The sequence below is a fragment of the Pongo abelii genome, chromosome 4 (assembly GCF_028885655.2).
Source record: "Pongo abelii isolate AG06213 chromosome 4, NHGRI_mPonAbe1-v2.0_pri, whole genome shotgun sequence".
NCBI lineage: Eukaryota > Metazoa > Chordata > Mammalia > Primates > Hominidae > Pongo > Pongo abelii.
The window spans coordinates 32,506,915-32,530,932 of record NC_071989.2 but is presented as its reverse complement, the minus strand read 5'-3'; the positions used below and the strand labels follow the sequence as shown (position 1 = coordinate 32,530,932).

Genomic DNA, 24,018 nt, shown 5'->3' with positions numbered 1-24,018 from the left:
TGAGTGAGGAGTAATAGGACATAAGTTAGGAGAGGTAACAGAGACCCATTTATGCAAAGACTTGTAGGCTGTTGTTAAAGACTTTTGTGCAAATTGGGGAGCTACTGAGTTTTGAGCAGAGGAGGAATGTGAAATGTATTATGTTTTAATATGACCCCTTTGTTTCTCTGTTGGGAATAGACTATGATTGGGCAAGTTTAGAAGCAGAGAGACCAGAGAGAATAACATCTACAGGAATTCCAGTGAGAGAAAAGGTGGCTCACTGTAGAATAGCAGTGAAAATGGTAAGAAATGGCCAGAATCATCATCAATTATGAAGGCAGAGACAACAGCTTTTGCTTTTTGATTGGATATGGGATGTGAGGAGTCGAGATGGTACTATGGTTTTAGTGTTATGTGTCCCTCCAAAATCCCAGTGTTGGAACTTAAATCCCAATGTGATAGCATTAAGAGGTGAGGCATTTAGGATGTAATTATATCATGGGGCCAGAGGCCTCGTGAATGGCATTAGCTACCTAATAAAAGGACTGAATAACTAGCAAGGCCTTTTCTGCTCTTCCATTCTTCCTACTATAAGAGGACACAGTGTTTATCCCCTCTGGAGGATGCAGCAACAAGGTGCCATCTTGGAAGCAGAGACCACACCCTTACTAGACACCAAGCTTGCTAGTGCCTTGATGTTGGGCTTCCCAGCCTCCACAACTGTGAGAAATAAGTTTGTTTTTATGAACCACCCAGTCTGTGGTATTTTTGTTATAGCAGCACAAACGGACTGAGACAGGTGGTGTTCTAGGTATCTGAGCACCTGAAAGGATGGAGTGAGCAGTCATCACCTGAGGCTGTAGAGCAGCTTTCTGGGGAAGGGTCTATCTGACCTATTCTGAATGCATAGATCTATTCAGAAGTTCTGGACACCTTGAGTTTGAGGTGCTCATGTGGTAGTTGTGAGGCAGCTGGATATCTGAATCTGGATTTGGGGGCAGCAGACTGGTCTGGAAATAAAAGTGTGCAAAGTATCAGCATGTTGATGGTGAAGTCTCCTGAAGATAAATACCTTTAGGGGGATTTCCTAGGTCAAAGGTCTTACTGGATCATAAGCACATTCAAATTCTTTCATATGTACTGTCAATCTTTCCTTTAGCAAAAGGGTGACAATTTAGAATCCCATCAGTGGTGTCTTAGAGAACCCATGTGTTCCTGAATATTGTCACTTTTTTCATTATTTATTTTTGAGGTGGAGTCTCGCTCTGTCACCCAGGCTGGAATGCAGTGGTGTGATGTCGGCTCACTGCATCCTCCACCTCCCAGGTTCAAGCAATTCTCCTGCCTTAGCCTTTGGAGTAGCTGGGATTACAGGCACCTACCATCATGCCCGGTTAATTTTTGTATTTTTAGTAGAGACAAAGTTTCTTCACGTTGGTCAGGCTGGTCTCGAATTCCTGACCTCAAGTGATCCGCTCACCTTAGCTTCCCAAAGTGCTGGCATTACCAGCATGAGCCACTGTGCTCTTGTGACTCTTTACAATCTTGTCACTCTTTATAATCCTTGCCAGTCTAATAATCAAAAGCTACCTCACTTTACTTCAAATCCACAAGTCAGTGATGACTACTGAGGTCAAAATTCTTAGTACTCATTTGTCTTGAGAATTGCCTATTTTTGCCCTTTGTAAAACTATTTAGTCGGGCCGGGCACGGTGGCTCACGCCTGTAATCCCAGCACTTTGGGAGGATGAGGTGGGTGGATCACCTGAAGTCAGGAGTTCGAGACCAGCCTCAACATGGAGAAACCCTGTCTCTGCTAAAAATACAAAATTAGCCAGGCGTGGTGGTGCATGCCTATAATCCCAGCTACTCGGGAGGCTGACGCAGGAGAATTGCTTGAACCTGGGAGGCGGAGGTTGTGGTGAGCCGAGATCGCACCATTGCACTCCAGCCTGGGCAACAAGAGCGAAACTCCGTCTCAAAAAACAAACAAACAAAAAACTATTTAGTCTGTGTACCCTCATGCACCAGCACAGTGGCGGCACCACAAAAAAATGCCAGTCCATGAAAAGATCCATTAAAAAAAAAAAAAAAGACTCTTTAAAAGATGACTTTACTGAGGCATATCTAACATATATAATTCATCTGTTTCAAATGTATAATTCAATGATTTTTAGGAAATTTACCAAGTTGTATGACCATCACCATAAATCAGTTTAGGACATTTTCATCACTCTAATAAGATCCCTCATACCCACTTTACAGTTAATGCCCATTCCAATCCCAGCCACCACTTTCTATCTCTAGAGCAATTTACCTCCTACAAAATCTCAATTTGTGAGAACATGTCCTTTTTTTTTTTTGGAGAGGGGGCCTTGCTCTGTCACCCAGCCTGGAGTACAGTGCTGTAATCTCAGCTCACTGCAACCTCTGCCTCCCAGGCTCAAGCCATTCTCCCACCTCAGCCTCCTGAGTAGCTGGGACTACAGGTGTGCACCACTATGCCTAGCTAATTTTTTGTATTTTTGGTAGAGATAGGGTTTCACCATGTTGCCCAGGCTGGTCTCGAACTCCTGGAACTCAAGCGATCTGCCCACCTCGGCCTCTCAAAGTGCTGAGATTACGGGCATGAGCCATCGTGCCTGGCTGAACATGTCCTTTTGGTGGTATCTTTCTCACTTTTCTTCTCACTTTCCTAACACACACCATTACCCTGAAGAGATAGATCTCATAGTCCTGCTAGCATCTCACACATCCCTTCCCTTCACATCAGTCACAAACCAACTCTATTTTGTCATCACGCAGCCAGGTCTTTCCTCATTAACAAAAGCTCCAAACACTGCTAAAGTAATAGTATATGATATGTTTTCGTTTTTATCTATCCAGGCTGCTATAACAAATTACCATAGACTGGGTGGCTTATAAACAACGGAAATTTATTTCTCACAGTTCCGGAGGCTGAAATTCAAGATCAAGGTGCAGCAGACTTGATGTCTGGTGAGGGCCACTTCTCATTTCACTGATGGCGCCTTCGTGTTTTGTCTTCATATGGTGGATGAAGTAAAGGAGCTCTCTGGAGTCTGGTTGTTGTTTTCTTTTTTTTTTTTTTTTGAGATGGAATTTCGCTCTTGTTGCCCAGGTTAGAGTGCAATGGTACAATCTCAGCTCACCCCAACCTCTCCACCTCCTGGGTTCAAGCAATTTTCCTGCCTCAGCCTCCCTAGTAGCTGGGATTACAGGCATGCACCACCACGCCTGGCTAATTTTGTATTTTTAGTAGAGACGGGGTTTTTCTCCATGTTGGTCAGGCTGGTCTCGAACTCCCAACCTCAGGTGATCCACCCACCTCGGCCTCCCAAAGTGCTGGGATTATAGGCATGAGCCACTGCGCCCGGCTTGTTTTTTGTTTTTGAGACAGAGTCTCACTCTGTCGCCCAGGCCTGAAGCATGGTGGTGTGATCTCAGCTCACTGCAACCTCTGCCTCCCGGGTTCAAGCCATTCTCCTACCTCAACCACCCAAGTAGATGGGATTACAGACACGCACCACCATGCCTGGCTAATTTTCATATTTTTAGTAGCGATGGGATTTCACCATGTTGGCCAGGCCGGTCACAAACTGGAGTCTCCTTTATAAGTGCGCTATTCCCATTCATGAAAGCAACACCCTCATGATCTAATCACCTCCCCAAGGCCTCACCTCCAGATACTTTCACATGGGGGATTAGATTTCAACATGTGGATTCTGGGTGGAAAGAACATTCAGTCTACAGCAGTTGTATATGCTAATATATTTATGTTACCATGCAATCATATCAACTGCATTTATTTTTTACTTTCTCTATGTATTTGTGTCCAAATCTCTTTTCTACTTTCTTGGCCCAGCTCATGTACTAATAAGCTTCCAAACCTCCCCTGTGCCCTGCTCCCTGGACCAGCCAAAAACATGTATTTCATATCACAGGGGGCTTTGCTATGACTTGTCCTTCAGAGCTGAAGATTGCCCAGGGCTGAAAAACAGAAAATCCAGGGCATCCTCCTCCCCAAGTCTTCAGCCCTGCCAGGTGCATTGCCCGTGGCAATTCCTGTGCTTTCCTACACATAGCAGTGCCCTTAGCCTTGCCTTGCAAGAGGCTACTATCAACGCCCAGGGATAACTGAGGGCAGACCATGTCTGATGTATCTTCTAACCTCAAGGACACCACACCCTGAAAAGTGTGTCAAAGATGATCTAAGGGCTGAGTTGCACACTGCCCCTGCCACATCTCCCATGTTCCTCCACTGTGAGAGCTGCTGGCACATTTGCCATTTCTGCCTGACTTTCTCCAAACCAGCCAAATCCAACAGGTCACAACCGGCCAGTAAGTAATCCTCAAGCCCGCATAGTGCAGCATCCAAAAGGCAGCCACTCTCCTTACCTTCCTCAGAGGCAACTCTAAAAGAAGGGAGATTCCCGTGGGTCCATGTATCTCAGAAGGCACTTGATGCTCCTCACACACAAATTCAAACATTGACGGCATGTCTCGTACCCTCCAGTTCCCTTCCCTTTCAAGTGGATCCAGCTCCATCTTGAAACAATTTCCCCAGCTTGCCTCAATTCTTCCCAGCGTCCACTCCATTCCCTGGGCCAGAGCCTGCTTCCACCTTGTGCCAAGCCTGGTTTCACTTATGTCAAAACAGCTTCCATCAAAATAGTGGGCTGCTTTTCTGAATTTACTTCACAGTTTTGAAACCAGCAGAGAAAAGATATTCAAGAAATTGCAAAAATGACTATCCCCATCAACATGTTCTGGATAAGGTCACGCACTGTTCTCCTGAATCTCTTCTCTACAGTGTACGGAGCATTTCTGAAGATCTGATTTTCTCTTTCTTTTCAGAGGCTCTGTGGCAGGCAGGCTGGTGGGGCCGGCAAGTCCCCTAATCTACGATGGCTCATGCAGACTGGCTTGCTAAGTTCTGTGACCTTCCTCCCCAAGCAAAGGATACTCCTTAGAAGCCAAGTTTGTTGGATATTTTCCCTGTTGTTCATCTGTCTTCACAATTCTTTCGAATTTTTTCCTCTTGGTTTATAGGACTTTGATTACAAGAAAACTAAATGAACAGAACCCTGGCCTAGAAAAACGGATAAGCCATGTCTTTACAGATGTTGACAGAGCAACTTTTAAGTCTTGGATTCTGATCAGTGCACTCTTCATGGGTCTGTTGACAACTGGAACTGTGATGGGTTCAATCTCTCTGCGACCCCTGGTTCTCAGTTATATTCAGACAGGAAAATGCAGAGGCATTTGAATTTATCTACTGGGATTTAATTTAAAAATAATGGTAAGTGAAGCATTAAGGAAACCCTAAATTGTTGTATGCACAAACACAAATGTTGAGAATGCAAAGCTTGCTTTTAATGGTATGTTTATTTTAGAAGTTCCAAAAACTAACGTGGGTTTTATAAAAGACATAGGGGGAGGTACAATATTAACTATAGTACCTATAGTCTGTGTACTGTGTTAACTGCATACACACATCAGCTCAGTTCAATCTAAAACAACCCTACCAAGGTAGAATTCATAATGGGTCTTTTAAAGGTAAGAAAACTGAGGTTTAAAGAGATTAACTTGCCCAAGGTCAGAAAGCTGAAAACAGTAGAGCTGGGATTCAACTCTGCCTCTGTCTGATTCCCAAAAAAAAACCCTTACCATGACCTTGGGATTCCCTGTGGCAAAGTCCCATCCTAATGCTGCTCATCATGACCAGGTTTGGATAAGGAAAAGGGCTGCAGCTTCAAACAACCCAAGGAGGACTTGCCCCACTTTAAACTTGATAAAGGATTGCATTTTAAGTGTTTTGGTTGGTGTTTTGTTTTGTTTTGTTTTTTGGAGACGGAGTTCCACTCTTGCCTAGGCTGGAGTGCAATGGTGCAATCCAGGTTCACAGCAACCTCTGCCTCTTGGGTTCAAGTGATTCTCCTGCCTCAGTCTCCCGAGTAGCTGGGATTATAGGTGTGTGTGCCACCAAGCCTGGCTAATTTTTTGTGTTTTTTAGTAGAGATGGGGTTTCGCCATGTTGGTCAGGCTGGTCTTGAACTCCTGACCTCAGGTGATCCACCTGCCCTGGCCTCCCAAAGTGCTGGGATTACAGGCGTGAGCCACTTCACCCGGCTGAAGTTTCCATTTTTAAAGCAGCTCCAGAAAGCAGTTTCTTGTAAAACCCCAGCTCTTAGAGCCAGCAACCTTTGATATGCAAATACAGGCCATTAGAAACTGGGTCCACCCAAACATCGCGATTCTCACTGTTGTCTTCTTGCCCTTGCCCCACATGTGCCTGGCAACATATCCCCACGTGTGTAGAACATCATGGTGCCCTGTATTTGCATATTAAAAGGCTAGGGTGGGAGGGCCAGTGTTTTTGCAGGTTACATGAATGACATGTCTGGTCAAACCAATCCCCTGTGCCCTATGCAAATCAGACACTGCCTCCTCCAGCCTCTACATATACCTGGCTGGTTTCCACCCCACTTGGGGGTCTCCTCTTTTGGCTTTGGAGCCCTCCTCCGTCTCCGTATGGGAGAGCCTCTTCCTTCTGCCTTCTCTTTTCTTTCTTGCTTATTAAACTCTCTACCACTCCTTAAAACCACTCCACGTGTGTCCGTGTCGTTTTATCTAATTTGACTGGAGAGGAAGAACCTGGTGTTGCTCCATTCATCGGAGCCGTATCAGTATTAGGTTGGTGCCATTAAAATGGCAAAAAACCGGCCGGGCGCGGTGGCTCATTCCTGTAATCCCAGCACTTTGGGAAGCGGAGGTGGGCGGATCACGAGGTCAGGAGATCGAGACCATCCTGGCTAACACTGTAGGGTGTAAACCCTGTCTCTAGTAAAAACACAAAAAAATTAGCCGGGCGTGGTGGCGGGTGCCTGTAGTCCCAGCTCCTCGGGAGGGTGAGGCAGGAGAACGGCTTGAACCCGGGAGGCGGAGCTTGCAGTGAGCCGAGATCGCGCCACTGCACTCCAGCCTGGGCCACAGAGCAAGACTCCGCCTCAAAAAAAAAAAAAAAAAAAAAAGGCAAAAACCGCAATTAGTTTTGTACCAACCAAATATTTCCCAAAAAGGAGATGGCGGGAAATAACAGTCGTCAAAACAGGCTGGTCAGGAATGGACAGGACTCAGCTAATCTGGATGTAAAAGAAGTTGGTGGAGGCATATTTGGGAAGCCGGGTTGGATGAAAGGCATCCACAAAGATTTCTGTTCAATCTGTGGGCCCCTTCCGATTGGGACTCTCTGTCCCTAATACCTGAAGAGCTTTATCCAAATTCATCTGAATATTAACTATCTGGTGCAAGATTATCCTTTGTTCAGGTCTCAGCACTGCCATTTGGGCCCTTGGACAAGCCATGTATCTTCAGAGATGAGTCCCTCAGGCTCATCTACCTGCAGGAGGCTTCAATTGGGATAATGGACTCAGATGGTGGGATTCCCACCTGCCACACAGTAAATACCAATTACCGTTAGTTCCTTTCTCGGTCAGAAATGTTCTGAGTAATCAGAGGTCAACTAGTTAAACTTATCTGCTGTGACTGTCCAGGCTGGAAGCCCTGAAAAGTGAACTCACACAGGGTGATGGGTCCAAACACGTTCTGTGGTAGGAGTGGGACAAAAGGAACTGTAGCCATGTCTGGAAAAAAATGATCTCTGGAAAAATCAAGTTCACATGAACAGGCAGAGTCAGAAATGGACTCTAAAACTCGAGGGCTGGAAAGCTGGGGCAAATGTACCTTAGAGGCAGAGCCCCTGCTGGCCCCTTGAGGCAAAGACGTATTCTGAGGGCTGGGTGGGCCTAAGTCATAGCACTGAGAAGGATGGGGGTGTGTGTGGGCATGCCTGGGTGCTGGGCATTGGGGGACTGAGCTAGTGTAGACCCTAAGCACAGAGTGGGGCTAACTGCAAGCCACGCTCTTCTGCCAGAGAGAGATGAGACAGATGTTTTTCAAAATACAGACCAATGTTGGACTCTTGTTTTGCTTCCCGGTCCATCAGCTAGAGTCTGACTCTCAACTCCCAGGGCAACTGAACGCCTCCTGACCTGACCTGAACTCCGAGGATGATCCCAGAGGTCCTGGAATTGCCCCAAGACTCAAGGTGGAGCCTGGGAGGCTGCCCATCCCAGCGAGGCTGAGGGATCAGCTGACCCCTGAATATTCTGTAAAACACGCAGGCTAGGCTGCTCCCACGGACACAAGCAACTACCACGAATAAATCAGATGCACGTGTGTGCGCGCACAGACACACCCCCCCCGCCCCCCCCAACCTCTCCCAGCACCCACCCTGTTCTGGCCTACCGGTCAGAACAGCTGCTTTCTTATCTTCCCTCCATTTGTCACAAATATTTGGGCAAAAGCCCTTCCTTTTGGCTCATCTGCCTCCTTTAAAAGGAAGAAAATCAAGTTTTTCCCTTTCCTGAGGCAGGAGTTTCAAAAGCTCGGCTGTGGTAATATTAAATGTTTAAACATATTACAATGCCATTAGTCAGTCAACATTGTGATGGTTTTTAAATGTCAAGAGAAGGTCTCTGCAGACATAAAACTCCAGCTCTGGGAGAAAATGCCCACAGCATGAATAGCTGGGGCCTCTGCTCTTGTCTGGCCTGACTTCAGAGGTACGAGCAGGTATGGGTTTTTGAGCCACAAACATGTTTTAGAGTACTAGGAACTCACTTCATTACCAAGTGTTCTCAGCAGGAAATAGCAGGCAGACGGCACACACTAGACTTGGAACCCTCCTATTTAGAGAAAACGGAAAGCATCCAAAAGCAAAATCAAAGCCAGGGCCTGCGTGGAAAAACAAACACCGAGAAAAATTATTTCTTGAACTTCACACCAGGAAGAGTGTGATCTGGAAGAATCTGGAAGGGGACAGAATCAAAAGCATTTGAACAGAGGAGTTCCTCAAATCTCTGGGTGGGGTAGGGAGGAAACCTTGATAAGAGAGTTTTCCCTTGTGGCACTGTTCCCTTGAGACTCACAAATACTCTTCACAGATACAGGGGCATCCCAACTTGTTCTAGCTCCCCAGGCTGGGGTGCAAACCACACTCCTTTTCCATGCAGATTGGAGCTTTATGCGGGTGGCAGCAGTCCCAGTTCAGGACTTGAGATACACAATTCACCAGATGCTTAACAGGCTCAAAATAGGTTCCAGGGGAGGCCCAGGACACTGCACTGCCAAGGGCAGAGCACCACTCAACCACGGGGTTCTTGCTGCTGTTAACACTTCACACCCTGACTCTCTGCAGACATTTCCTCTTAAGAGACTCGCTGCAACCCTCTGAGACAAGCTCTTCAGGCCTGCTGAGAGTGTCAGGTGATATTTATTTATTTTCCCTTCCTGTCCAACTTCCCCAAAGGATTTACGTATTGGCACCACCTGTTCTCAAAAGGGACGGCCTCCAGGTACTTTGGCTTTGAGCAAAAGGAGAGGAGTTAAAGGAAAGACTGCTAAAAGTCAGAAATGACTTAAAGGAAAGAGAAGTTAAGATACACAAGCCGATCTGTGGAAAATGTCAACACTATTTCTTAAGAGAAGAGCTGAAAAAGGGGGTTCTTTAAATCATCAGGCACAAAGTTTATAAGGTCCAATTTCATTGGGAACATCTTCAAAAAACAAATGTGTGACTAAGTCTAAAGGACCCTTACAAGGCCCTTTCATATGGCTGAAGTTCCAAATCAGAGACTATTGATACCCTGTCTAAAGAAAATTTGCTTTTAAAATTTAGATGACCCAATTCTCTCTGTACCTGGAGCCAGCGTGGTGGATAGAAGGTGAGAGGGAAAGGGTAAAAAAAGCAACTGAGACTAGGCTTGGTGGTTCATGCCTGTAATCCCAGAATCTGGGAGGCCAAGGTGGGCACAGCCTGGCCAACATAGTGAAACCTCGTCTCTACCAAAAATACAAAAATTAGCCGGGCGTGGTGGTGGATGCCTATAATCCCAGCTAGTTAGGAGGCTGAGGCAGGAGAATCCCTTGAAACCGGAGGCAGAGACTGCAGTGAGCCGAGATTGCGCCACCACACTCCAGCCTGGGTGACAGAGCAAGACACCGTCTCAAAAACAAACAAACAAACAAACAAAACAAAGCAACTGAGAGGAAGAACAAATAAGAAAAGTGAGCTTCCTTATGCCATTCTTTTCTTAAATCTCGATAGGATCAATGAATGAAGCTGTATCGTATTTTATTTTTTGAGACAGGATTTCATTCTGTTGCCCAGGTTGGAGTGTATGGTGTGATCACAGCTCACTGCAGCCTCGACCTCCTAAGCTCAAGGGATCCTCTCACTTCAGCTTCCCTAGTAGCTGAGACTACAGGTACACACCATCACGCCTGGCTAATTTTTTTTTTTGGTAGAGATGGAGTTTCACCATGTTTCTCCAGCTGACCTCAAACTCCTGGTCTCAAAGTGAACTGCCAGCCTCGGCCTCCCAAAGCGCTGGGATTACAGGCAAAGGAGCTGTATTTTAAATGCCCTGCCTCAGATTTCAAGGCAATGTAGACATCCCTCAGACAACACAAAATCCAGCCGTAGATCTTTTCCCTGCTTTGTGGGACATGAAGGCTGAATAAAGAAAACACATAACTCCCCCAGCCTGCATCCCCAAAAGGGGAATTCCTGATGAGGCAGTCAATAGCAGACCCAGAAGGGGGTCAGTCTTGTGCTGAGGAGCAGATTTTCTCTGAAAAATTAAAGTGATGTTATAAAGAGAATATGGTTCAAAAATTGAGTGATGGCATTGGACTCAGTGCTGGTACAAAGCAATGAATAAGTCAGTCGGTCCCTACACCCTCATAGAGTTCACAGTCAATGTGTAATTCATTAAAAGAATTATACAAATTTGTTAATGAAATTATACTTTATATAAAATATTACATAGCATAAAATATTAAATAGAATATAAAAAATACATAATATAAATTTACATTACGTAAATTAAAAAAACAACACTAATTATATGAAGAATGCTTCAACAGAAGCATGGGTTACTTCAGAAGCTTATAAAAGGGGGACTGGCTTGCTTTGGGGGTAGATGTGGATAGCGAGGTTTTCCTTAGGAAGTGGCAGTGGTTCGTGGTCCAGCAGGAGTTAGCTAAGCTGGGAGGAAGTGAAGGCACAGGATCTGGGTGGAGGAGAGAGGAGAGTGGGCTAGGACTATGAATTCTAACTCTGCCTCCAACTGGAAATGGAGGAGTAGAAAGCATCTAGGTTGGCTGGGCGCGGTGGCTCATGCCTGTAATCCCAGCATTTTGGAAGGCCGACACGGCAGACAACCTGAGGTCAGGAGTTCGAGACCAGCCTGACCAACTGTGTCTACTAAAAATACAAAATTAGCCGGGCGTGGTGTAATCCTGTAATCCCAGCTACTCAGGAGGCTGAGGCAGAAGAATCTTCTTGAACCTAGTGGGTGGGAGTTGTGGTGAGCCGAGATCGCGCCATTGCACTCTAGCCTGGGCAACAAGAGTGAAACTTCGTCAAAAAGAAAGAAGGAAGGAAGGAAAGGAAGGAAAGAAAAGAAAGCAAGCAAGCATCTAGGTTGAACAGCATCCCTCCCAAAATTCCTGTCCACCTGGAACCTCAGAATGTGACCTTATTTGGAAACAGGGTCTTTGCAGATATAATTAGTTAAGGATCAAGATGAGATCATCCTGGATTAGGGCAGCCCCTAAATCCAATGAGTGTGTCTTGATAAGAGATAGAGAAGGACACGCAGAGATAGAAAAAGGTGATGTGAAGATGGAGGTAGAGACTGAGGGATGTGTCTATAAGCCGAGAAATGCCAGGAATGCCTCCAACCACTAGAAACTGAGAGAGAGGTATGGCCAAGTGGATTTCTCCCTCAAAGCCTCCAGAAGGAACCAACCTTGCTGACCACTTGACTTCAGACTTCAAGTCTCTAGAACTGTCAGAGAATACTTTGTATTGTTTTAAGCCATCCAATTTGTGGTGGTTTGCTATGGCCATCCTAGAAAAGTAACATAGACTTCTTCCCCCGCTTTAGATTTTTCCAAGCTTTATTGACTCTTGAACTTTCACAACAGGCCAGGTGCAGTGGCTCATGCCTGTAATCTCAGCACTTTGAGAGGTCGAGGTGGGAAGATCTCCTGAGGTCAGGAGTTCGTCGCCAACATGGTGAAACCCTGTCTCTACTAAAAAACACAAAGATAAGCTGGGAGTGGTGGTGCATGCCTGTAATCCCAGGTACTTGGGAGGCTGAGGCAGGAGAACCACTTGAACCCGGGAGAAGGAGGTTGCAGTGAGCTGAGATCATGCCACTGCACTCCAGCCTGGACAACAGAGTGAGACTCTGTCTCAAAAACAAACAGACTTTTCACAATAAGCAGTCTTGTACAACCCTAAGACCTGTTAAAAATAACATATTGCATGATTATATAACAAAGTCATTTTAAGTAAATATATTATTTTAGATACTCTATTAAAGTGCTTTGCCGGGCGCAGTGGCTCATGCCTGTAATCCCAGCACTTCGGGAGGCCGAGGAAGGTGGATCACGAGGTCAGGAGTTCAAGACCAGCCTGGCCAATATGGTGAAACCCTGTTGTTACTAAAAATACAAAAATTAGCCGGGCATGGTGGCACGCGCTTGTAGTCCCAGCTACTCGGGAGGCTAAGGCAGAAGAATCTCTTGAACCTAGGAGGCGGAGGTTGCAGAGAGCCGAGATCATGCCACTGCACTCCAGCCTGGGTGACAGAGCGAGACTCCATCTCAATCAATCGATCAATCAATCAAAGTGCTTTAAAGGCTGGGTGGCTCACACCTGTAATCCCAGCATTTTGGGAGGCCAAAGCAGGAGGATTGCTTGAGGTCAGGAGTTTGAGAAGAGGCTGGGCTACAAAATGAGACCACCATTTATACAAAAGATACTATTTAGGCCGGGCGCGGTGGCTCACGCCTGTAATCCCAGCACTTTGGGAGGCCCAGACGGGCGGATCACGGGGTCAAGAGATCAAGACCATCCTGGCTAACACGGTGAAACCCCGTCTCTACTAAAAATACAAAAAATTAGCCGGGCGTAGTGGCGGGCTCCTGTAGTCCCAGCTACTCGGGAGGCTGAGGCAGAAGAATGGCGTGAATCCGGGAGGCAGAGCTTGCAGTGAGCCGAGATCGCGCCACTGCACTCCAGCCTGGGCGACAGAGCCAGACTCTGTCTCAAAAAACAACAAACAAACAAACAAACAAAAAATAAAATAAAAAGATATTATTTAAAAAATTAGCTGGGTGCTGTGGCATCCACCTGTAGCACCAGCTACTTGGAAGGCTGAGGTGGGAGGACTGCTTGGAGCCTAGGAGGTCGAGGCTGCCATGAGCTGTGATTGCACCACTGCTCTCCAGCCTGGGTGAGACAGCAAGAGCCTATGATGGGGGCGGGGTGGAGTACTTTAAAACTTGTCTTTAAAACTAATAATAAATAAAATGCAATACAGTCCTTAAAAACATCAAGATAAGCCAGGTGCGGTGGCTCACACCTGTAATCCCGGCACTTTGGAGAGGCTAAGGCAGGTGGATCACTTGAGGTCAGGAGTTTGAGACCAGCCTGGCCAACATGATGAAACCCCATTTCTACTAAAAATACAAAAATTAGATGGGTGCGGTGGCGGGCGCCTGTAATCCCAGCTACTCAGGAGGCTGAGACAGGAGAATCACTTGAACCCAGGAGGCAGAGGTTGCAGTGAGCTTAGACTGCACCACTGCACTCCAGCCTGGGCAAAAGAGCGAGACTCTGTCTCAAAAAAAACAAAAAGCAAACAAAAATATCAAGATTATTTCCTCTATTTCACAAATGGTGCCTGCCATTTCATTTGCTTCAGATTAATACATAAGACCAAAGATGAGTTACTAAAATGCAAATATATATCACTTAAACATATTAAATGTGTACATTTTTAAAATTCTGAGAAAAATTACCTATGTGTTATGACATGAATAATACAGAAGCCCTGCTGCTTTAATTCTCGGACATTTGTAAATTATGCATTTAAATGGTATAAAATTTCCGGGTTTGTTTTTAAAATTATGATGTTTGGTGTCTAGGTGGCAAGATGAAAGAGATTTCCAGCTGTGACTTGTAATCACACCTCCTCAATGTATATATTGCAAGGATGAACAGCCTTTACCTCAACAAACAGCAGTTACATTGGACAGAACAACAAGAGATTGCTCCTGTATACACATTCTGATCGGATGACTCCAACTTGAAGGTCTGGTGGAAGTCATCTTGAGGAGAACACAGAGAATCATCATTGTTATGCTCATTAATTTGAATCATCAGTGTCCATGAAGTCTTTTGTCCTAACCAATGGTTCTCTTATGGGAATAATAAACCAAGATGTTATCATACCAAGTTGGAGAAACCACTTAAGGCCATATAATGGGCAACCCCCTGGTCTCCAGAGGCTAGAGTTGATCACCTGAGGGATGAACTGGATATCTGGGTCATAACATCCACTGTTCTCCCACTTAGTACCAGCTTCGGATTCTCAACCCTTTCTATTTCAGAGGGAAAATGTTTAAGCAATTATTTTCTGATTTTCGGTAATGCATGTGAAGTTGACTCGTTCATGTATGAATGTTACCCTGGTCAGCCCCGTAACACCCCAGGCGCAGGTCTGTGATGTGCAACCTCCTGCCCGAGGGTGGGATCTTGTGCTAGATTAAATTCCTAGAGCTTGAACCACTGTGTGAGTGGCGATGTCCTCCTGGGGCAAGGAGCCAATAGGCATTAAGTGTACTATCATTTCAGCTGGTCTCCTCACTAAACACATTGCAGAGATTATTTTTTAAAAAGGTAAACAGAGCCAGGCATGGTGACTCATGCCCGTAGTTCCAACTACTCAGGAGGCTGAGGTGGAAGGAACCCCTGAGCCCAGGAGTTCCAGGCTGGTGAAGATCATCTTGAGAACATAGAGAATCAGAACTGTTTTGCTCCTCATTAATTTGACTCATCAGTGTCCCTTATACCTTTTGTCTTAACCAGTGATCTCCTATAGGTACAGTAAACCAAGATGTTACAGGAGTTCGAGGCTACAGTGAGGTATGATCGTGTCACTGCACTTTAGCCTGGGTGACAGAGAAAGACCCCATCTCTAAAAAAAGAAATAAAAATAAAAGGCAAACAAACCTAATGGAGATGTCAAAGTCATCTATCCATGCTTCACACAGGTTGCTTAAAGGAACCTAAGCTTCGGAAGGAAATCAGTTTCCTCTTTGTCCCTTTTTTTTTTTTTTTTTTTGAGAGGGAGTCTTGCTTTGTCGCCCAGGCTGGAGTGCAGTGGCACAATCTCGGCTCACTGCCACCTCCACCTCCCTGGTTCAAGCAATTCTTCTGCCTCAGCCTCCCAAATAGCTGGGACTACAGGCGTATGCCACCACACCCGGCTAATTTTTGTATTTTTATTTTATTTATTTATTTATTTTTTATTATTTTCTTTTTTTGAGACAGAGTCTCACTCTGTCACCCAGGCTGGAGTGCAGTGGTGAGATCTCGGCTCACTGCAAGCTCCGTCTCCCAGGTTCACGCCATTCTCCTGCCTCAGCCTCCCGAGTAGCTGGGACTACAGGCGCCCGCCACCACACCCGGCTAAATTATTTGTATTTTTAGTAGAGATGGGGTTTCACCATGTTAGCCAGGATGGTCTTGATCTCCTGACCTCGTGATCTGCCCGCCTCGGCCTTCCAAAGTGCTAGGATTACAGGCGTGAGCCACTGCGCCCAGCCCTTTTGTATTTTTAGTAGAGATGGGGTTTCACCATATTGGCCATGCTGGTCTTGAACTCCTGACCTCGTGGATCTGCCCACCTTGGCCTCCCAAAGTGCTGGGATTACAGGTGTGAGCCACTACGCCCGGCCATGTCTTTATATCTTATGAAAGTCACTATTGGGAATAGTGTCACCATCATAATCTGACCACTATAAGATTGTGCAGTATATGAGGCAGATGTGATCATCACCAGTGTTTGATAAAACTCAGGAGTGAAGATGAAGAAGCTTCACTGAGCCTATCCAGACTTCTGGCACAGGGCTCCTTCCTCCCCTCGTGGAGAGGGACAAGAGACAGTGAAGCTGCTATTTTAGGAACTAGCTGGCCTCTGGCCAGGAAGATCTTCCAGATTTCTCCTGTGACACAAGAAGGGCATAGTGTTCACTGGGGAGTGGGCTGGGCTGGACCCAGCAGCATATCAGACAGAAGGCAGGTTTGGAAGCTTGGCAAACCTGGGTCTGAATCCATGTCCTGTGCCTTACCAGTGGAGTGACCTTAAGCAAATTATGTATTTTCTTCTTTTATGGTGTATGATTCATCGCATGTTATTTCTTTCCCCAGCTTTATTAAGGGATAATTAATTTATAAAATGTATTTTTTTAATTAAAAATGTTCTTTTTTTTTGAGATGGAGTCTTGCTCTGTTGCCCAGGCTGGAGTGCACTGGCACGATCTCGGCTCACTGCAACCTCCGCCTCCCGGGTTCAAGCGATTCTCCTGCCTCAGCCTCCTGAGTAGCTGGGATTACAGGCGCGCACCACCACACTCAGCTAATTTTGGTATTTTTAGTAGAGACAGGGTTTCACCATGTTGCTCAGGCTGGTCTCGAACTCCTGACCTCATGATCCACCCATCTCGGCCTCCCAAAGTGCTGGGATTACAGCCGTGAGCCAACGCATCCGGCCTCGTTTTATAAATAGAGATGAGGTCTCAATATATTGGCCCGGTTGGTCTTGAATTCTTGGCCTCAAACAATCCTCCTGCCTCTACCTACCAAAGTGCTAGGATTACAGGCATGAGCCCCTAAGCCTGGCAAAGGGATAATTGATAAAGATTGTATAAGTTACAGTGTACAATGTGATGTTTTGATACATGTAAACACTGTGAGATGATTAAATCAAGCTAATTAACACATTCATCACCTCACATACTTCTAATTTTTTTTAGAGAGAACATTTCAGACCTATTTTAATTTTCAAGCATACAATACATTCTTAGCTATAGTCATCATGCTGTACTAACAATCTCCAGAACTTAATCATCCTAACTGAAACTTTGTACTTTCTGACCAACATCTCCCCATGCCCCTCCACTCCCCATCCAGGCCCTGGCAACCTCCACTCTCCTCTCTGCTTCTATGAGTTCAACTTTTTTAGATTCCACATGTAAGTGTCCTTGTGTGGTATTTGCCTTTCTGTGTCTGGCTTATTTCACTTAGCATCATGTCATTTAGGTTCGTCTATGTTACAAATGGCAGGATTTCCTTCTTTTTAAAGGCTGAGTAGATATTATTCCATTGTGCATATATATTGCATTTTATTTATCCAGTCATCCACTGATGGACACATAGGTCAATTCCACATCTTGGCTATTGTGAATGCTGCTGCAATGAACGTGGGAATGCAGATATCTCTTCTACACATTGATTTTACTTCCAATTTGTTGGATTACAATTGTTTTAGTAGTCTCCTATTCTTTGTATTTCTGTGATATCCGGTGTAATATCTCCTCTTTCATTATAATTTTGAGTCTCCTCTCAATGTTTAGGTAGCCTAGCTAAACTTTATCTTTTCAAAAAAAAAAATAACTCTTAGTTTCATTGATCTTTTCTGTTGTTTTTCTATTGTTTTACTTCTATTGTTTTTCACCCAACATTGGTGCGCCAAAACATATAAAGCAAATATTAACGGAACGGAAGAAAGAAATATGCAGCAATATAGTAGGAGACTTCAATACCCCACTTTGAACAATGGATAGATCACTCTGACAAAATCAATAAGGAAACAGTGGACTTGAACAGTACTATAGAGCAATGGATCTAACAGACAAATATCTAGAACATTCCATCCAACAGCAGCAGAATACAGTTTTTTCATGTGCACATGGGCCATTCTCCAGGATAGATATGTTGTTAAGACAAAGGAAGTCTTAACAATTTATGAAGACTGAAGTCACATCAAGTATCTTTTCCAACCACAATGGCATAAAACTACAAATAATAGGAAGAAAATGGAAAAACTCACAAATATGTGGAAATTAATACATTCCTGAACAATCAATGGGTCAAAGAATCAAAAGGGAAATTTTAAAAATATCTTGAGAAAAATGAAAATGGAAACCCAACATAACCAAACTTAGACACAGCAAAAGCAGTTCTAAGAGGCAAGTTTATAGCAATAAATGCCTACATTAAGAAAAAATAAAGACTGCAAATAACCTAACTTTTGATCTGAAAGAACTAGAGAAAAAAAAAAAAAAAAAAAGAACAGAGCCCAAAGTTAGCAGAAGGAAGAAAATCATAAAGATCAGGGAAAGATAAATGAGAGACTAGGAAACAACACAAAGGGCCGGGCACAGTGGCTGACGCCTGTAATCCCAGCACTTTGGGAGGCCGAGGCGGGGCAGATCACCTGAGGTCGGGAGTTCAAGACCAGCCTGGCCAACATGGTAAAACCCCGTCTCTACTAAAAATACAAAAATTAGCTGGGCGTGGTGGCGCATGCCTGTAATCCCAGCTACCCAGGAGGCTGAGGCAGGAGAATTGCTGGAATCTGGGAGGCAGAGGATGCAGTGAGCTGAGATCATGCCACTGCACTCCAGCCTGGGAGACAGAGCGAGACTTTGTCTCAAAAACAAACAAACAAAAAACCCATAAAAGATAGAGGCCAACCACCATCCTTCTTTTCTTGCCAACCTTCTAATCTAGCATTCTAGAGGGTCACATGTGAATCATCCCAATGTCAGCGCATAGACTCAGCTAGAAAGAAGCCTGTTTCAAAAAAGAAAGAAGACAGGGAAAGTTTTCAGAAACATCTGTATCCCATTCTTGGCTCCTTGGTCCATTTCTTCCCAGCTCCTAGAGACAGGTCCTCTCTAGAAGTTCCACAGGGCACAGGGCTTGGGGATCCTCCAGTGCTCAACCCTGGCGGGCATATGATTACACTCAATTTGGCACTTGAGATAAAATTTTCTCAAATTGTTCCCTAGTGGTTGTTTTTTTTTTTTTTTTGAGACGGAGTCTCTCTCTGTCGCCCAGGCTGGAGTGCAATGGCGGGATCTCAGCTCACTGCAACCTTCGCCTCCCGGGTTTCAAGCAGTTCTCCTGCCTCAGCTTCCCGAGTAGCTGGGATTACAGGCATGCACCACCACGCCCGGCTAATTTTGTTTTTCTTTGTATTTTTAGTAGAGACGGGGTTTCACCATGTTAGCCAAGATGGTCTCGATCTCCTGACCTCATGATCTGCCCGCCTCGGTCTCCCAAAGTGCTGGGATTACAGGTGTGAGCCACTGCGCCCGGCCCCTCTTAGTGGTTTTTATAGGAACATAACGTCAAACAAGACTGTGTCCACCTTGAAGAGGGTTCATGGTCCTTTTGTAACCTTGTGTCCCTGACTCTTCCAAAGCCAACAGTCACAATGCATTTAATAATATAATTAAATCTTTTACCCTCTGCACTGAGCAGTAATGAGGAATGGTAGAAAAATGCAGGGTATCAACCACAACAACAAACTGGCAATGCTTCAGACCATAAGAAAATTTTACAAAAACACATTTAGACATGGAGACACATTTTCTAAATATGAATCACTGTGAGGAAAGCAGTTTAAAAATAATAATAGCTTCTATAATATATGAGTGTTAACCATGGTTTATGTACTATGGCAAGAACGTTGAGGAAATCATGCAATCATGCAATTTGTAAATACATTCTTGTAAAAAACAAAAAACAAAACTCATGTGGTGGAGAAGCAGACTGAGTAAAATGTCCAAGTCACTCCTTCACACCACTCACAAAACCATTCCTGTCACTTTTTTTTTTTTTTTTTTTTTTTTTTTTTTTTAAGAGACAGGGACAGTGTCTCACTCTGTTGCCCAGGCTGGAAGGCAGTGGCACGATCATATCACACTATAACCTTGAACTGAACTCAAGTGATCCTTCTGTCTCCGCCTCCAGAACAGCTAGGACTATAACCTAGAGACACCATGCCTGGCTAATTAAAAACAAATTTTTTTAGCCAGGTGCGATGGCTCACACCTGTAATCCCAGCACTTTGGGAGGCCGAGGTGGGCGGATGATGAGGTCAAGAGATCGAGACCACCCTGGCCAACGTGGTGAAACCCGTCTCTACTAAAAATACATATGTGTATGGTGGCACGTGCCTGTAGTCCCAGCTACTCGGGAGGCTGAGGCAGAATTGCTTGAACCTGGGAGGCGGAGGTTGCAGTGAGCTGAGATTGTGCCACTGCACTCCAGCCTGGCAACAGACTGAGACTCTGTCTCAAAAAAAAAAAAAAAAAAAAAATTTTTTTTTTTTTTAAGGGACAGGGTCTTGCTATGTTGCCCAGGCTGATCTTGAACTCCTGGGCTCAAGCAATCCTCCCATCTTGGTCTCCTAAAGTGTTGGGATTACAAGTGAGCGCCACCATGCCAGGTCTCAACTTCTATTTTTTTGTGATGTATTAGCACACATCGGTTTAGTTTATCTTTTCCTTTATGACTTCCTGCACTGATAGTCTTACTTCAGGAGGCTTAGCCACTCTAGATAATAAAAATATTCATTTCCTTCTAATATTTTCACAGATTGTATGTTTAGCTATTTTTATCTCATCTGGAATTTTGTGTGTAGGATTTAACTTTATACTTTTTTCCCAAAGTTTTAGGCAATTATTTCAATACAATTTACTAAACAGACTGTCTTTTATCTTCTGCTTTTGAAATACTTCCTTTCCATATATAAAATTTCCTGTCCCATATGGGCCAATTTGGGATTCCCTATTCTGTTCCACTGATCTGTGTGTCAGTTCCTATGCCACACTCTTTTAATTACTAGAACTTTAAAGTACAGTTTGCTGTCTGGTGAGGACCCCTCTTTATTCTTCTTTTTCTTTTTGAGATGGAGTCTCACTCTGTCTTGCCCATGCTGGAGTGCAGTGGCACGATAGTGACTCACTGCAGCCTCTGCCTCCCAGGTTCAAGCGATTCTCCTGTCTCAGCCTACCAAGTAGCTGGGACTACAGGTGTGCACCACCACACCTGGCTAATTTTGTATTTTAGTAGAGATGGGGTTTCACCATGTTGGCCAGGCTGGTCTCTTAACTCCTGACCTCAGGTGATCCACCTGCCTCGGCCTCCCAAAGTGCTGGGATTACAGGCATGAGCCACTGTGCCTGGGCTAGTCTTCTTATTTTTCAAATATTTCTTATTCACTCACTTTCCCCTCTTTTATATGAATTTTAGTTGATCTGTTCAAGTTACAAATAAATTCTTTTCAGATTTGATGGAAACTGTATTTATTTATAGATAGGAAAGGAAGACAGTAGAATCTGGTGTCCTTAAAAGAATGTCTGCAGGTTCCATTTATTAGTTACAGGAACTATGGTTGTAGATACATAATCTGAGCTACTGTTCTTTACTTAAGAATGCAATAAGTTAAGGTTGGCCTCATTAATAAGCAAAGAAATAATTCACTTAGCCAGCCCTAGTGGTCAGTTTTGAATCTTAAAGTACATCTTTATGCTGTAATCAGCATCCCAAAAGTTTTCAATTGAGGTTCTGAAATCCAAGATTTTCTTCTAATGTTACTTTTACCAGATCATAAATCAAAGGGATACAGAGATTACAAATTCAGACATTCCCATCACATAATTATTTCAAATCACTGTCTGCTATGATATCCCTTTCTCCACTCTAACCTGCATTTCAGAATGCAGTGTTTATGATCTATCTCTTGGCATGGATATCTCAAAATTATGACCACAGACAGTGGAACAAGTCCAACTTTAAACTGAAAACAGTACTTAAAAAGAGTTTAATTCTGGCATCCCTATTTATGTAATAATTACAATTTAATAAAGACATAAAATAGTGACAGATTTCCTTTAGAGATACTGACCAGATCTTTCTTTAAATAGAACTAAACCGAAAAAGGTTTAAACTTGTTTCAAAGTGTAATGAGAGAAATAAGATCTGTATTCAAAATAGACAAAAATCTAAGACAAAAACAAAAAATAGACAAAAATCTAGTGCTGACGCTTGCGGGCAAAGAAAAAGAAAACATACATCCTCTTTTTCAAATACTTTACTTTTCATACTTTTTTTCCAAAGCTTTAGGAGATGACAATCTAGCATGACTGGAATGCAGTGATCACATACAAGAGCAAAAGTTTCTTTGTCCAATTCACCATATTTTTCTGAGAGAAAGGGCACAAAACCTCTCTTTCATGAGATGCTACACGAACTTCTACCTGATGTAACGGCACGTTCTAAGAGCAAACAGATAAACCAACTGTGGCACGTGTATACAAAGGAATACTATTCAGCAATTAAAAGGAATGGATTACTGAAACATGAAACAACATGGATGACTCAATCCATTATGCTAAGTGAAAGAAGATTCAAATGGCTACAAACTGTATGATTCTGCTGTGGACTCAATGTTTATGTCTCCCCAAATTCTTATGTTGAAACTTAATCCCCAATGTGATGGTATTAAGAGGTCGAGCCTTTGAGAGGTCATTAGGCCATGAGGTTAGAGAACCTCGTGAATGAGAGTAGAACCCTTACATAAGAAGCCTGAAGGCCAGGTACAGTGGCTCAACCCTGTAGATCCAGTATTCTGAGAGGCTGAGGCAGGAGGATCACTGGAACCCAGGAGTTTGAGTTCATTCTGGGCAACAAAGTGAGACCCTGTTTCTTAAAAAAATTTAAAAATTAGTTGGGTGTGGTGCTGTACACGTGTAATCCCGGCTACCAGGGAGGCTGTGGGTGGGAGGATCACTTGAGCACGGGAGGTTGAGACTGCAGTGAGCTGTGATGGCGCCACTGCTCTCCAGTTTGGGAGACAGAGTGAGACTGGATCTCAAAAAAAGAAAAGAAAGAACAAGCCTGAGGGAGCTTATCTGCCCCTTCCACCATGTGCAGGTGCAGCAAGAAGGTGCCATCTATGAGGAACAGGGCCCACACCAGACACTGAATCTGCCGGTGCCTTGATCTTGGACTCCCCAGCCTCCAGAACTGTGAGCAATAAATTTCTGTTGTTTAGCCAGAGACTGGGGATTAGGAAAAAGATGACTATGGGGGATACTTTCAAGGGTGAGGAAATGGTTCTCTGTCTTGAGTGTGGTGGTAATTCACAAGACTTGTGTTTGCCAGAATTTATAGACTGGTACAACTAGAGAGGTCTTCCTTTAGCTTCTTACTTTAGTATAATATCTCAATTTTGTACTGTGGGTGTAACTCCATTTAATTTCTTCTGGAATTGGGGAAAATTTATTATGCTGAAGAGTAAACAAATTATATCTCAATAAACCTGACTTAATAATAATAAAAAATACTCAACTCGAAATGCAAACCAATCCTCACTCTGTCTTCCCATACCATCTTCTATCCAACAAGAGCATGTCAGTTATTTGCTTAGGAATGAGGATCCACTTAATGAAAATAAAGTATATAAAACCCAGCCTTCCTCATTGGTTAGAGCTTTTCATTTTTCCAGCAATCTACAACTCACCTTCTCAGTCCTTCCACAGGGCCATGGGGAGATTCTCTCAAGCAAACCAAGTTAACAGCATAGAATGCTAGTGCCAGGATCATGGCCCCAGGCTCGTGGATCAGAATCTGATCCCACAGGATATTCTGAACAAGTCCACATAGTTTCAGGCACAACCTATGGGGTCTCATAGATGGTCAACTTAAGTTCATGACAGAGCCAGCTACAAAGGCACTGCCATCTTTGACTGCATTAAGAGAAGTCAACTGTCCACATCACCGGAGGAGGTAATAAGCCTCTTCTGGATAAGACTGCATATAGAGAATCTGATGCAGTTCTGGCATTAAAATTTAAAAACGGCAGCCAGGCATGGTGGCTCATGCCTGTAATCCCAGCACTTTGGGAGGCCAAGGTGGGAGGATCACAAGGTCAGGAGTTTGAGACCAGCCTGGTCAACATGGTGAAACCCCATCTCTACAAAAAATACCAAAAAAAAACAAAAAAAAATTAGCCAGTG

The 24,018-nt window shown here is 44.2% G+C and overlaps 1 protein-coding gene and 1 long non-coding RNA gene across 3 annotated transcripts in view; one reads left to right on the top strand and one right to left on the bottom strand.

Moving 5' to 3' along the window:
* The window catches only part of PDZD2 (PDZ domain containing 2), a 468,191-nt gene that overhangs the window by 134,353 nt on the left and 309,820 nt on the right, over positions 1-24,018 (bottom strand). The window lies entirely within an intron of this gene.
* On the top strand, positions 4,858-14,377 carry LOC129059368 (uncharacterized). The gene is made up of 2 exons (XR_008525203.1): positions 4,858-5,302; positions 14,068-14,377. It is a non-coding gene; the product is annotated as an uncharacterized LOC129059368 (long non-coding RNA).